This window comes from Galeopterus variegatus, unplaced genomic scaffold, assembly GCF_000696425.1.
Source record: "Galeopterus variegatus unplaced genomic scaffold, G_variegatus-3.0.2 Scaffold76, whole genome shotgun sequence".
In the NCBI taxonomy this organism is placed as follows: domain Eukaryota; kingdom Metazoa; phylum Chordata; class Mammalia; order Dermoptera; family Cynocephalidae; genus Galeopterus; species Galeopterus variegatus.
This window is the reverse complement of record NW_007726187.1, coordinates 798,738-812,428: the sequence shown is the minus strand read 5'-3', so window position 1 is coordinate 812,428 and position 13,691 is coordinate 798,738. Positions and strand designations below refer to the sequence as shown.

Genomic DNA, 13,691 nt, shown 5'->3' with positions numbered 1-13,691 from the left:
CAGCTGCCCCTGCTCACAGCCAGGGTCTTCCCCCCATGTGCCCAAACCAGCCACCACCCCAGCTTGACTGCAGGTTTGGGGGGCACAGAGCCAGCCAGCGGGAGCTGACCCAAGAGCTCTCACTCTGCAGAAGATGGAGCATGTGGTGTGGGGTCCCAGACCTGACAGCTGAGATGGGCGGGCCCTCCTTTCCTGACCCCATGGCTGGCACCTGCTGAGGTTGCTTTGCACTGTGCAGGACATCCAGGTGCAGAAATGACGGCAAACCCCACAGGGAAGGTGGAGGCTGATGCCCAGAGACGGGAGAGAGGAGGTGGCTGACAGAGTCAGAGATGGCAGCGCCAACATCTCTGTTTCTAATCAGCAGAAACAGAGCTGGAGTCTCCCCACACACCCCATTGAGGGAGCAGGGACTGTTCAGGAGAGGGAAGGTACAAGGGCCTGGGCAAACCGCCAGGCTCTGGGCCGCGTTTCCTCACCTAACAGCAGGACAAGGGTAGCTGCAGGAGGAGGGGCAGAAGTGCAGAGGGCGGTGCACGGGGAGCACAGGGAGCACTGCCCCCGACCCACCCCCGCCCAGAATAAGGAGGCAAGAGCCCCTGTCCCCACTTACTTGCTGATGTACTCGGCATTTAGGAGCTTCCCACAAGTCTTGCACTTAAAACAGCCCAAATGCCAGTGCTTGTCCAAAGCCACCAGGGCCTGGCCGTTTTTTATTTCTGTGCCGCAGCCCCCACAACCTGGAAGAAAGAGAACAGAACACAGACATCCTCATCCTGGGTGGAGAAGTGTGCAGCAGGCCTGCCCCATGGGGTCTCAGCAGCACCACCAAGGGTGACCTGGAGGGATGAGGCCCCTCTTGAGGCTGTCCCTGCCCTACTGCTCTCCAGACCCCATAAAGCAACTGAAGCTGCCCCAGAAGAGAGGGACAGGGGACAACCAAACTGGTGTGCTGGAAGGGCCCGCTCCATGGCAGCCAGTGGGAACATGAGGGAAACAAATCATGAGGTGTGTTCCTGCATGCATTGAGCACCAACTGTGTGCAGTCTGGGCTAGGAGCTGGGAGAACCAAGATGCACTGTGAGAAGATCGGAGACTGCCTGGTGCAGAGGTATGCACTCAGACAAGAGCACACTGGGGAGGGGGCTGGCCCAGGGAGGAGGGGTCAGGGTAGCCGGTGGTCTGACAACACTGGGTCTGGGTGGCGCCACCCGTCCTCTGTTGGAAGGCGGAACTTTAAACCTGATCATGACCCAACGTGTACACCAAAGGGAAATGTACCACATCGCTTTTAGTGATGCTCCTACCCCAAGTTGCTGGGGACGAGGTGGGGGACAGGTGTGAGGTCCACGTCTCTCCTGCAACTGCAGCTTGGCCAGTGCAGGGCAGACAAGATGTGCATTCACCCAGGGCCTCTAGGAAACTGAGATACAGCCTCCCTGCGGGGAGAGCCAGGGCAGGGCAGGGAGGGGGCACGTAGCTGATACAGGGAGAGGCAGAGTGACAGTGATGTCTGTGGATGGCTTCCCACAGGGAACCGCGAGAAGCGAGGTTACTATCTCCTGACACCAGCAGCAATAGTCAGAGCAGAGCTGGACCTACTGAGTAGACGTCCCCACACACGCACTGATTCATCCATCGAACCACCCTCTGCTGCAGGGACCCGGACCTGTGTTAGCTCTCTAGGAGGCTGCTACTGTTATTGTTCCCACAAAATGTGTCCCCCTTTTAGTGGGACACAGAGAGGTAAAGACCACACTGGAGAGGCCTGCGCCCCAGCCCCCCTGCACTCTATCACACCCCGTACTCCTTGCTCCAGACTCTCTCCTGCCTGGATGCCTCTCCCAGGAAGCTCTCCTGGCCCAGACATCTTGAGCTCCTTCTGTGGCCATCTGAGCCATGTCCCTGCACACAGAGTGCTCCACCCCACTGTGTTCCTGCTCCAGGACTCAGCCCAGGCCAGAGCCAGGCCCCAGGCAGTCGGCTTTGGGAATTCCCCCCTCTGCAACCTGCAACCTGACCAGCTAGCTAATCCCTACCTCTGTCTTCTACCTTCCTCTGGTGACGGGTGCTCTCTAGCCCACGCCCCTCTGTCCTGTCCCTGCCCTGCTGAGCCAGCCGCTCACAGTCTGGTCCTTCTCCCCTGTGACTGGCCACATGGGGGTTCCCACAGCCAGTGACCTTTGTGCTGAAGACGAGTGGGAGCCCCGGCCAAGGGGTGGAGCAGGACCGGGAGCTGGCAGCAGGAACTAGCTAATCCCTACCTCTGTCTTCTACCTTCCTCTGGTGACGGGTGCTCTCTAGCCCACGCCCCTCTGTCCTGTCCCTGCCCTGCTGAGCCAGCCGCTCACAGTCTGGTCCTTCTCCCCTGTGACTGGCCACATGGGGGTTCCCACAGCCAGTGACCTGTGTGCTGAAGACGAGTGGGAGCCCCGGCCAAGGGGTGGAGCAGGACCGGGAGCTGGCAGCAGGAACCTGCACTGTGCGTGGCAGTGTGTGAGTATGGATGTGTCTCTGTGTGCACATCTGTGTCTGTGATTGTGTCTCTGTGTGCACATGAGTGTGTGTCTGTGTGCAAGCAGTCTGTGTGTGTGAGGGTGTGGCTGGGTGTGTGTACAGTGAGGCGTGACAAGGGTGGGCCTTGGGGTTCCTTGTGATGAGCAGAAACCAGGAGATGCATCTGGAAGTGGGCCCCAGCTGCCTGCAGGAGCCCTGAGTAGCTGAGCAGCTTCCGGATCAGCCAGAGCTTGCAGGCTGAGCAGGGTCTGCTTTGGCACAAGTCAACCTCCACCCAAGCGGGAGAGAATGTCGCCCCAGGGCCCAGCAGGCCTGGGCACAAATGCTGGCATCCACACTCGTTGGCCCATGCCAAGCCAGTCTCCTTCCTCTTGGAAACCCCTTTATTCATTGGTGGGTGGGCAGTCCCATCAGTGCTTACCCACTGCCCTGACTCGATGGCAGTTCTAAGACCATGCCTGGTCCAGCATGCAGCAGGCGCTCAGCAGATGCTGTTTGATGCCCAGCATTATTATCTGCTTTGGCAGAGACCAGAGTCATATTATTTTTAAGAATAAAAAGAAAAATGAATGCCCACCAAACGGTTGGCCAAGTTATCACACTGTTCAGACTCATGTGCAACCATGGAAAATGACCAAAGAACAGACGCAGACTCTGGGACACAGGGGTCCTGAGGGAAGAGGACGCTGGGTCTCAGGACCCTGGGTGTCCGGCACAGGCTGAGCACAGGAAGGAATGAGTGAGTTTGTGGGGACCAGGGCGAGAGAGTGCCCCCTCCCACCCTCCCGCTCCCCGCAGAGCAGAGATGAGCCAGCGTGCCAGCCCGGCTTTCCTCTAGGCTCTCCCTCGGTGGGTGACCGTGGGCGCATTCTGAAGGCTCTTCATCAGTGGCTTTCAACCAGGGGCACTTTTGCCCCCCAGGGGACATTTGGCAATGTCTAGAGACTCTTTCGATTGTCACAACTGGGGGGGGTGATCCTCTAGGCATCTAATGGGAGGGGGCCACCCCTCTAACCTCTGGGTAGAGGACGTGGGTACCACACATCCTACAGTGCACAGAACGGCCCCCACGACAAGGAGACACTTGGCCCTGGTGCGCACAGTGCTGAAGCTGAGGACCCTGCTCTGAACCTTTGCCGGCTTCTTTGAAAATGGGCAAACCGAGGGAGCAGGCCGCATGGCTGCGGTGATGAGGACAGGCAGCACAGAGCAGTGATCAACAGCGTGGAACCCGCAGCCGAGCTGCCCGGGTGCAAATCCCAGCCCTGTCCCCACCAGCCGTGTGACCGTGGGCAAGTCACTTCACCTCTCTGTGCCACACTGAAATGGGGACACATTCTGTAGGGATAATAATAGTACCCGCCTCCTAGAGAGCTAATGTGGGTGTGGGTCCCCAGAGCAGAGGGCGGGTTTGATAGATAATCAGTGCACACACCGGGGATGTCTACACAGCGGGTCCAGCTCTGTTCGAATCATTCCTGCTGGTATCACGAGATGGTGACCAGAGGAGAGGCCCGATGCCCCGTGGACAGCTGTCCGCAGGTGTCTCTGCCACTCTGCCTCCCTTCATACAAGTGCCAGCTGCGCGCCCCCTCCCTGCCCTGGGTCTCCCCCCCGGGGAGGCTGAATCTCAGTTTCCTGAGGCTCTGGGTGGATGCGTGTGTCATCTGCCCTGCGATGGCCAGGCGGCAGCTGCAGGAGAGACTGGGACCCGTCCCGCTTCCTGTCAGTTCAGGAGCGAGCATCACTAAATGCAGAGACAAGAGCAAGGTGCAAGAGGAACGTTGTCATGGAAACTGCAATCATCCTTTTCTAGATGCATCTGGGGCTCAGCACAGCTTTGTGAGGCTTTGCAAACGACGGTACAGAATCCTGTGTGGTGAACGCTGCAGACCGGAGCTGCTGGCAGCAGGACCTCCTTAGCAGAGTGGGAGGGGCCTCGTGTGTCCCCAAAGCTACTGTCCATTCACTGTGCACCCTGGGCCTGGCTCTGCCATCAACAGCAATGGATGGGCCTGGGCCTCCTCCCCAGCATGACCTTCTAGAACCATCCAATTTCCTGTTTCCCCCAAAATGCTCCCCTTTCCAGGAGATGTGGTCACAGTGGTCAGGCCCAGGCTCTGCCGCAAACTCTCCATGGGACCGGGACATGCTGACAGCCTCCCTGAGCCTCAGCCGGGAACCGGAGAGCAGGGGTCTGGGGTCAGACCTGCCCTCTCCATTGCAGCATCCCAGGCCTAACCAGGTCAGGGGAGCGGAGGAAAGTCTCAGATTCTGAACTGAATCCGACATTGACCTTCAGAAACAAGGACTCTGATGGTTCTAAAACTTCAAAGTGACTGAAAATGTATGAACTTGGGCTGCGAGTTCACTTAGGTGCCCATACTGATGAGAAGAGCAGAGGACAGTCCCTGGAAAAGAGGATACACGTTCAAGTTCAGATCCGACACGCTAAGGGTCCTCACTAGACGGTGGCCCACCCGTGACGGCCACAGGATGTGTGCGGGGCCGGGGAGGCAGTGAGGAGGGGGCTTTGGCTCCTGGGGGCCGTCTCCTCATTCACAGCCTTGTCACAGGAGGGGCTCGCCTTGTTCCCCAGGCCTCTCAGCCAGCAAGGGGCTGGGGCTCTGGGTCCCTGCCACCTGTCCTCCTAGCACACCAGGCCCTGCAGCCTCACACCAGCAGAGGACACAAGGGCTCCCAGTACCCCAGCCCAGGTGGCAAAGAGCCATCTCCAGAGGCTCCATCCTCAGGCCTGGCTCCATCCCCCAGCCCCATCCTCAGGCCTGGCCCCCAGCTCTGCACACACCTCTTCCTGCCCCTTCATTCCTGACTCTGGTGGGGCCTCCCCAGGTCCCAGCTCTAGCAATAACACTCTCCACGCCTGGCCTGGCTGGGCCCCAATGGGTGAGCTGTAGAGCCAGGGGCGGCCAAGCCCCAAAACTGGCCACAGGGGTTTCTCAGCATAGACGGAGCAGCTTTCCATCCCTGTCTCCAGTCCAAGCCCCATATCTTTCCCACCTCCTGCCTGCCCCACCCCCAGGCTGCCCCTCTGGACCACTGCCCACACTCCCAGCTGACCTCATGCCTATACCTAAGGCCCAAAGAGGGGACGTATCTTGCCCTGGGCACACAGAAGTGAGCAGCGGGCTCAGAGCTGTCCCTGGTCGGCAGATGCTTGGCCTCTTGGGGGACCGCCTTGTGACCAGCAAAAGGTTCAGTGCTGGAGGAGCCTGGATGGGAGCAGAGGGGCCCTCCGGGGGAGGAGCAGAGGTTCCGGGACAGAAGAGGCCCTCCATAGGTTGCAGTGGGATGGCTCAGGCATGCAGGGGGTGCTAGACTCGTGGAAGGCATGGTGTGCTGCTCCCAGGAGGAAGGCCTGGGCTGCCCAGCCTGAAGCATTTCTCCTGTTACCAAGCAACAGGCTCAGGGCCACAGGACTCACGCTTGACAGACACCTACCTAAATAGCCACCCACTCTCCACGTCCCCCATGGAAAGACAGCCCACAAAGGCAGCCATCTGAGGCTTGCCATCCTTGCAGAAGTGCTGCATCCCCTCCCTGGGTCCCAGCAACCTAGCCAGGCAGACCACAGTGCTCGGCCTCTTCTTCTAAGCATTCAGGACTGACCTTGGCACTCCCCTAATCAATAACCATCTATGGCTCCTCACGGCCTCCAGGATGCACTGACATGGCTCTGGAGGAAGTCCACCATCTGGTTTCATCTTTCTAGTATCATTCCCCTCCCCTGCCCCCCCACATCAAGACCCTTGTCTGCTCACACAGGTCTGGTGGGTGCCCCCAGCACATTCCACATGTTTATGGTCTTTGTAGCCTGTTCTCATCTGTAGCCCCCCACCCTTCAATTCCCTCAAACTGAAATTCAACCTGTGTCTCAAGTTTCAGAACAAAGGCCACCTCCTTGCAGGGCCTCTGGTCACAGCAGGGCAAACTCACCTGCTTTGAAGTTTGTAGGCCTTGTGCCAAACCTCAGCTCTACCACTCCCTCAGTGGACACTAGGCACCCAGCACACCCCCACTCCCAGCCCCCACAGCTCAGGGCACGTCTGCACCTGTAGGAGAGAAGAACTCCTCCTGGCAGGGATGCTCTGGGGAGAAAAGGAGGCAGGAGACAGAATGACTCTGCACAGGAGCCAAGAGCTGGTAATCAATGTGTGACGTTTTCTAGGCACAGGAAAGATTCTAAGCTCAGGATTCTCGTGGTAGCCTGGGAGAAAGGGCAGGCTATATTATTAGACCTTCTAGGAGTTGGGGAGTGTTTGTTCTTTGAAAATGTACATTTGATATTTTAAAATAAATTTACATTTGGAAAGGGCAGAGACTGTCTGCTAAGAATATTTTTTAAAATCTTAGACAATGATTCTGTAATCAAGCATATGTCCCTTTTTACTTTGGCTGCCAGGAAGCTCTGGATGAACTGCTCAAAACTAATCCTCCTCCTCTTTTTAAATTTTACTGTAGAGCTTTTAATTACTATTTTGGATTTAATGATAATAGTACTACTGTTTGTGGAGCAAATTCTCAAAAATTCGATCTATCCAGGCCTCAACTGGAGAGAAATTTTTGGATGGACTCTCCCGGAGCAATGACCTGGCCACCCAGTGTTACTGTGAGCTTGCTTCCCAGAGGACAAAGGCTTCGCTTCATTCCACAGATAGTAGTTATTATCTGTGTTAATGTTATTATTATCACAGATAATAAAGTCATTACTGGCCCCAAAGCCAACACTGGACTCTGGGGAGGATGAAGGTAGAATCACCTCTGCAGAGACTTCAAACACAGCAGGCAAGGTGGGGGAGAGAGAAGGCTCTGGAAATCAGTAGAAACCCCTCTGTCCCAGGACTGCGGCCCTGCCTCTGGGACACCACAGCAACCCTGGAAGTTGGGGTGGGCTCTGTCTGGGCACCTGGCAGCCGTAGATCCTGGTGTGCTGGACTCCCCTGAAGTCCCCGCATCCCACCTCTCACCCCAGAAGAGCTGCCCAGGCTGGGAAAGGCCACCTGCTCTATTACTCTGACCTATATCCACAAACCTGCGGCACTCTGGCTGGCATCTGTTCTTTTGCGGTCACAATCCCCTGCTTCCTCACTCAAGGAGCATGTATTGAGCACCCACTGCATGCACACCCGGCCTAGCTCTGGGAGGTGGAACAGTGCGCTGGGACGCCCCTGACCACCGGAGCCCAAAGTTCAGCGTGCTTCTGAGGGCTCCCCGAAAGGCCAAAGGCAGCTGGAATTAACTGGGGGAGCTGAGTGCAAATGGCAGAGGGACAGGACCAGAAGATGGCCAGGAAGCCTTCCCGGAGGTGTGGTAGAGCTGGGCAACATCAGGAGGGCACGCGGTGGAGGGCCCAGCTGTGCGAAGGCTTGCGGCATGAGAGCCCAGAGACTTCTGTTCCTGGTTCCCTTCCTATGTTATCCACAGCTATTCACTGTGTCTGCTTCTGCTTCGGCTCCCAGTTTGTTAGGTCCCCATCCTTGGGGACTGGCACTACAGAGGCCACCCCACCATGCCGTGCCACTCAGCGCCCACTTACTCCGGAGACCCTGGGACAGGTGCACGCTGTTGCCCACCGACGTGGGCAGAGAGCACTTCTGGCACACGCACTCCTTCCCGTTGAAGGTCACTCGGTCCCCAGGGGGAAAGGGCAGCCTGAAACAAGAGAGCTCATTACCAGCCAGGCCCACTTTCCGGCCCTTCTCTCGGGGTAGCCCCACCCAAGAGCACAATGCCAAGGCCACTGCCTCCCCCTCCCACCCTACCCTGGGGCCTTTGGAGATGGGAGCTGCAGGCTGAGGACACAGGGCCTCTCCATCCAGGCCACTGCTGTCCCAAGCCACTGCTATGGGATTTTGTTGGAGTGAGTGGGACTGAAGCCATGCTGGGACCTAAAACTGCATGGGCTCTAAAATAGTTTAAAAGGACACAGTTGTTTCCTTGGCATGCATTTCTGAGTTCCCTCTTTCCCCCCCATGGTTATTTGATATTTTGAACTTGGTTATGAGGCAGGATGGCATTATTTACATAAACATAAAGTTGTTTTCCAGCCAGCCTAGAGCTGCGGACTTGCCAGGAGACAAATACTACCCAGACCCTGGGAAACCAAGGAGGACATCAGTAAAGCCGTGTTGACTGCACCCTCCAGCAGGACCCTGAGATGAGAGCGGGGACGGAGCAGAAACCAGACGGAGCCTTGGCGAGACCTCGCACCCGGCTCCTTGCACGAGCCCCCGCGGCTCATGTGCCCTCTGTCCTGCTCTTCATCCCCACGTTCCATTCCCTCAGCCCCCTCTTTAAAACCCCTCAGTGAGCCTGAGTCTTTGAGATGCTTCAGCCTGGCATCCTCCTTCAGGTTGACCATGGGGAGATGGGTCAGCCCAGCATCTCTCCTCAGGTCACCAGTGTTCCTGAATAAAAGCTGACTTCCGTTTTAACCAACATTTGACTTTTGAGTGGTTCGTTTCAGTTTGGGGGCAGGCAGCCAGATCTGGGTTTGGTCACAAGATTTTTGGGGAGCCTCAGCCAGGAGCTGAATGTCCCCCAGTATCAATCTCAGGTAGCCACTGACCTCTGAGCCTTGGTTTCCTCATCTGTACAACAGGCAGAGTCACGGTGTGTAAGGCTGTGGTGAGGACCAGCTGCCGGCCAGCCCACTGCTCAGCACGTGGCCCTCAGCCAGGCTGCCTTGACCGCTGGCCTCTTCCAGTAGACCCTCCTCCTCCGACCACCCAGGACACTTTGTCCACATCAGCCCAATGACAACGGCAGCAGCTACCTTGACTGAACCTCTACTATGTACCAGGTGCTGTGACAGACACCTTACATGCATGCCTCCTTTAATAACTTTGGAATGGTATTTGCTTCATTCTTTCCCTTGGTAGGTGAGAAAACTGAAGTTCAGAGAGGATAGTTAAGTTTCCTAAGGACACACAGCTGATACACGTCAGCCCAGAGTCAAACCAAGACCTGTGGGTCTCCAAAGTTCCACGATTTACCTACCTGGGCCTCTAAGAAGGCAGTGTCATTAAAAGCATACTTGTAGATGCCAAGGAGCTGTACAATCCGATCCTGTCTTTATTTAAAATTCTGGCATTTTTTTCAAAATGGATCTTTTGCATTTATATCAATTTAAAAAATATTGCATTAAAATACCATTTACCTTCATTGCTGAGTTTTTGGCACCCCCTTAAATTCTGCATCTAAGTGAGTGCCCAGAGCAAGGCTGGGCAGGGGCAGCAGAGAGCCCCCCCACCCCTGCAGCCCCAAGGACTTCTCCGTGGAGACTGACAGATGGCTCAGGTAGCTGCTATGTGGCAAGCTAAGGCCAGGCCACCTGCATCATGGGCCGGAAGCACCACCTGAGAACACCACCTACGTCCATCCTGGACACCTGCTGCCACTGGGCTGCTGTCCTTTGCCAGCTCAGAGAACCTGGTGCCCTTTGGGCAGAAGCCTGAAGGATAATCAGACCAGGATGTGCCCCTTTAAGCCCCCGGCTTAAACATCTTCACTGGTTTCCCTCTGTCTTCTTCAGGGCTGGGCAACGCTTGGCACAACCCAAGCACTCAAGAGATAATGAATTCATTCTTGAATGAATGAATGAATGAATGAACGAACGAACGAACGAACAAGAGAAGGACTCCGGCTCCCCAGGAGGCTGAGCTCGGGCTGCCCTCTCCTGCGGGGTTGCCGCCCGGCCTCCCCACGGGCCTGCCACGGTCCCAGCAGCTCCAGCCTGACCCCACTCGGCGACCAGATGGAGCTTTCTTTAGCAGGAGCTTGGTGTGCCCTCCTCCGATAAAGCCATCCATAGCTCCCCACTTTGTTGGGCTGGCATTCAGGGCCCTTGGGTCGTTCAGGAGGTTTGTTCTTGGGCCCCATCCAGCCATTCTTTGCTCCTGGGGACCAAGGACAAACACAGGCTGGGCTGGGCCCAGGTCCCGCAGCCCTCTCACTCCCACAGCTGAGCTGGAGCCTCCGCAGCTGTCGGATGCCTGTGCTCTGTCACCTGTGTTAGTGCTGTGGTCTGCCCTCGGCCCCCCATCTTAGTGTCATTAAACCTCCCTGGTAATGGGGGATCTTGGAACAGAGTGAGGGAGCCCTCACCGTCCCTGGATGTGCTCTGAGCCAATCTCTGGCTGTGCAACCCAGAACAAGTTACTCAGCCTCTCTGAACTCCTTTTTCTCACCTATAATGGACTAACAACAACCACGACACAGGGTTGTTACTCATTCATTCACGCTTTCATCCATCGGACATATTGCATGGAAAACTCCAGCCTTCTGCCTGGACCCAGGAGCGCTGAATAAATGGCAGCTATTATGGTATTTATTCAACTGAACTGAGGTACCTTTTAACCAATGTACACACCCATGTAACCACCACCACCATCACGATATGGAACATTTTGTTCATTGCAAAAAGTCCCCCAGGACCATCTACGACCGCCCCACACCACCGCCCCCGGCCCTGGGCAACCGTGATGGGTGTTGTGTCACTGTGGACTGGACCACCTTGCTGGCCCTGCACACGCGTGGGATCAGGTGGCACGTAGCCTTTGGTGTTTCGTTCAGCATCACGCTTTTGAGATTCGCCCACCCCACTGCGTGTAGCAACAGCACCTTCCTTCCTGGGGCTAAGCAGGGTCCCTTGAGTGGACAAACCACAACAGGTAGTCCCCTCAGTGGCTGAGGGCATCTGCGTGGTTTTGGGTTTGGGGCTGCTACAGAGCAGGTGGTTAGGAGCGTTTGCAGGCAAGTCTTTCTGCGGACATAGGTTTCCTTTCTTCTCGGTAAACATCTGAGGAGTTTCTGGTCATGTGCTGAGTGTTCAGTATTTAACTTTAGAAAAAACTGCCAAACTGGTTTCCAAAGAGGCTGTACCGTTTTGCATCCCTACCAGAACAGAAATGCATGAGAGCTCTTTGGCGTGTCCCCCCCAGCGCTCACCATCCAGTCATTCCAGTGGCTGCCTAACGGGCATCTCAGCGCAGTTTTAATCTGCGTTCCCATGGCGACGGATGATGTCAAACATGGTTTCACGTGTTTATTGCTCATTCATATTCTTTTGGGAAGTGTCTGTTAAACTCTTCTGCTCATTTTTAACAGCTCTCGGTCTCCTCACTGAGCTGCAAAGCTGCTTCACCCGCGCCGCGTCCCAGTCCTCCGTCGGATGCGCTGAGCACCCTCCCCGCAGACGGCCTGCTTCTCACTTTTCATTTTTCATTTCCTTCAGCCACAAAACCTTTGTAACTTTATTGCGGCTCAGGTCTACTGGCAACAAATTCTCTTAGCTTTTGTGTTTACAAAGTTTTTATTTTGTCTTCATTTTTTTGTAACAGCCCATTGACATGTATGTTACTCGCATGACGTATAATGCACAATTCGATGGGCTGTGGTGCATTCAGAGTTATGCAACGATCACCACGATCAATATTGAAACATTTTAATCACCTGCAATGGAAACCCCACACCTGTTATCAGTCCTGCCCTCATTGTTGAAAGATTTTTTTTTTTTTTTGCTTGGTACAGAATTATTTGATAGATTTTTTTCTTTCAGCACTTTAAAGATGTTGCTGTACTGTTTGCAGTTTCTCAAAATCTGTAGTCTTTCGTTAATCTGCAGATAATGTGTATTTTTTTTTCTCTTTCTGCTTTTAATATGTCTTCTTAGCACTGGTTTTTGGCAATTTGATTATGATGCATTTGATAGATTCTTGTGTTTATTCTGCTTGGGCTTCATTGAGATTTTTGGATCTAGAAGCTACTAATTTTCATCAAATTTGAAAAATTTTCAGCCATTGTTTCCTCAAATGTTTTTTGGTCTCCCCCACACACATAGATAGGTAGATAGACAGATGTATCATGGGGCTCTTTCACGTTTTCAGTCTTTTTTCTCTCTTTGCTTCAGTTTGAACGATTTCTAGTGCTGTGCCTTCAAGTTTATTGATCTTTTCTTCTGCAATACCTAGTCTACTGCTCATTCTTTCCAGGGAATTTTTCATTTCAGTAATTGTACTTTTCATTTCTAGAAGCTCCACTGGTTTCTTTTAATATCTTCTTTAACTCTCCAATGTATATGTTTTCCTTTAAATACTTAAACATATTTACAAGAGCTATTTTAAAGTCATTGTCCATTGCTGTAATATCTGGGTCTATTGCTATTAAATGATGTTTCTTCTGACTCTGGGTCACCTTTTCCAGGTTCTCTTTATGACTAGTAATTTTTGATTGGATGTTGGACATTGTAAACTTTACATTGCCGAGTGTTGGATTTTCTTATTTTCCCGTGAAAGTGTTGGACTTTGCTCTGGCAGGCAGATGGTTTATTTGCAGATCAGCACAAAGTCTTGTTCTTGTATTTGTTAAAGCAGGTTTATTGTATTCTTCACTCTAGGGCTATTTTAATAAGGACAATTTTTGGTGTTTCTCCTCTATGCCCTGGGGGTTCCACTCTTGTCAGAACTCAAGTGTTTCCCAAACGTGGGGACTGTCCAGCTTCCAGTAGCCTCGACACTCTTTACCCCACCTGGTGAGATTTCCTCTGCGTTTAGTCCAAGACAGAAAGGCACCTGTGTAGGTCTCTGGCGTCCTGCTCTCCCCCTGTGGTGCTCTGCCACACACATCCCAGCCACCTCTGCCTTTCCAGCCACTGTGTCCTAACTCAGGAGAGGGACACACTCTTCTTGGGTCCCGCTGCCCTGTGCCGTCCTTCAAGACATTGCGTCCAGGCAGAACACCAGGGCGAACCCAGAGCTCACTTAAGTTCCTCCCTCTCTCAGTCCTCTGCTGCCTGTGTCCTAATGTCTCAAAGCAGCTGCTCAGGTTATTTTGTCCTGTTTTCTAGTTGTTTACGGTGGGTGGAAAAGTCCAATCCCAGTTACTCCAACGTGATCAGGGCTGTCAGCCGTTATTTTTAAAACCGTGGATCAACTGGAGGTGATCTCTCAAACCAACTGTGATGATGTCCACCTGCCCCTCTAAGCTACGTACACAGAAACCAAACATTCAGATGAGCCCCGGGGGGATGTGACCCAAGCCATGCTGCAGTAACAAACAGTGACCGTCAGAGGAAATGTTCCCTGGCCTGTCACTTCCTCTCCTCGGCATCCTCCGACAAAAGGTTCCATTCGTCTCAGCACATGCTGTAACCA

General features: G+C 54.2%; 1 protein-coding gene across 1 annotated transcript in view; it reads right to left on the bottom strand.

Annotated features, from left to right (window-relative positions):
• Positions 1 to 8,184, bottom strand: part of LOC103595287 (actin-binding LIM protein 2-like) — a 105,412-nt gene extending 97,228 nt beyond the window's left edge. The window contains exons 1-2 of the mRNA XM_008578688.1: positions 8,075 to 8,184; positions 614 to 740 (exon numbers count right to left, since the gene is read on the bottom strand). The gene's annotated coding sequence lies outside the window, so the exon portion shown is untranslated. The remainder of the gene's footprint in view (positions 1 to 613; positions 741 to 8,074) is intronic.
• Between the last annotated feature and the right edge of the window lie 5,507 nt (positions 8,185 to 13,691).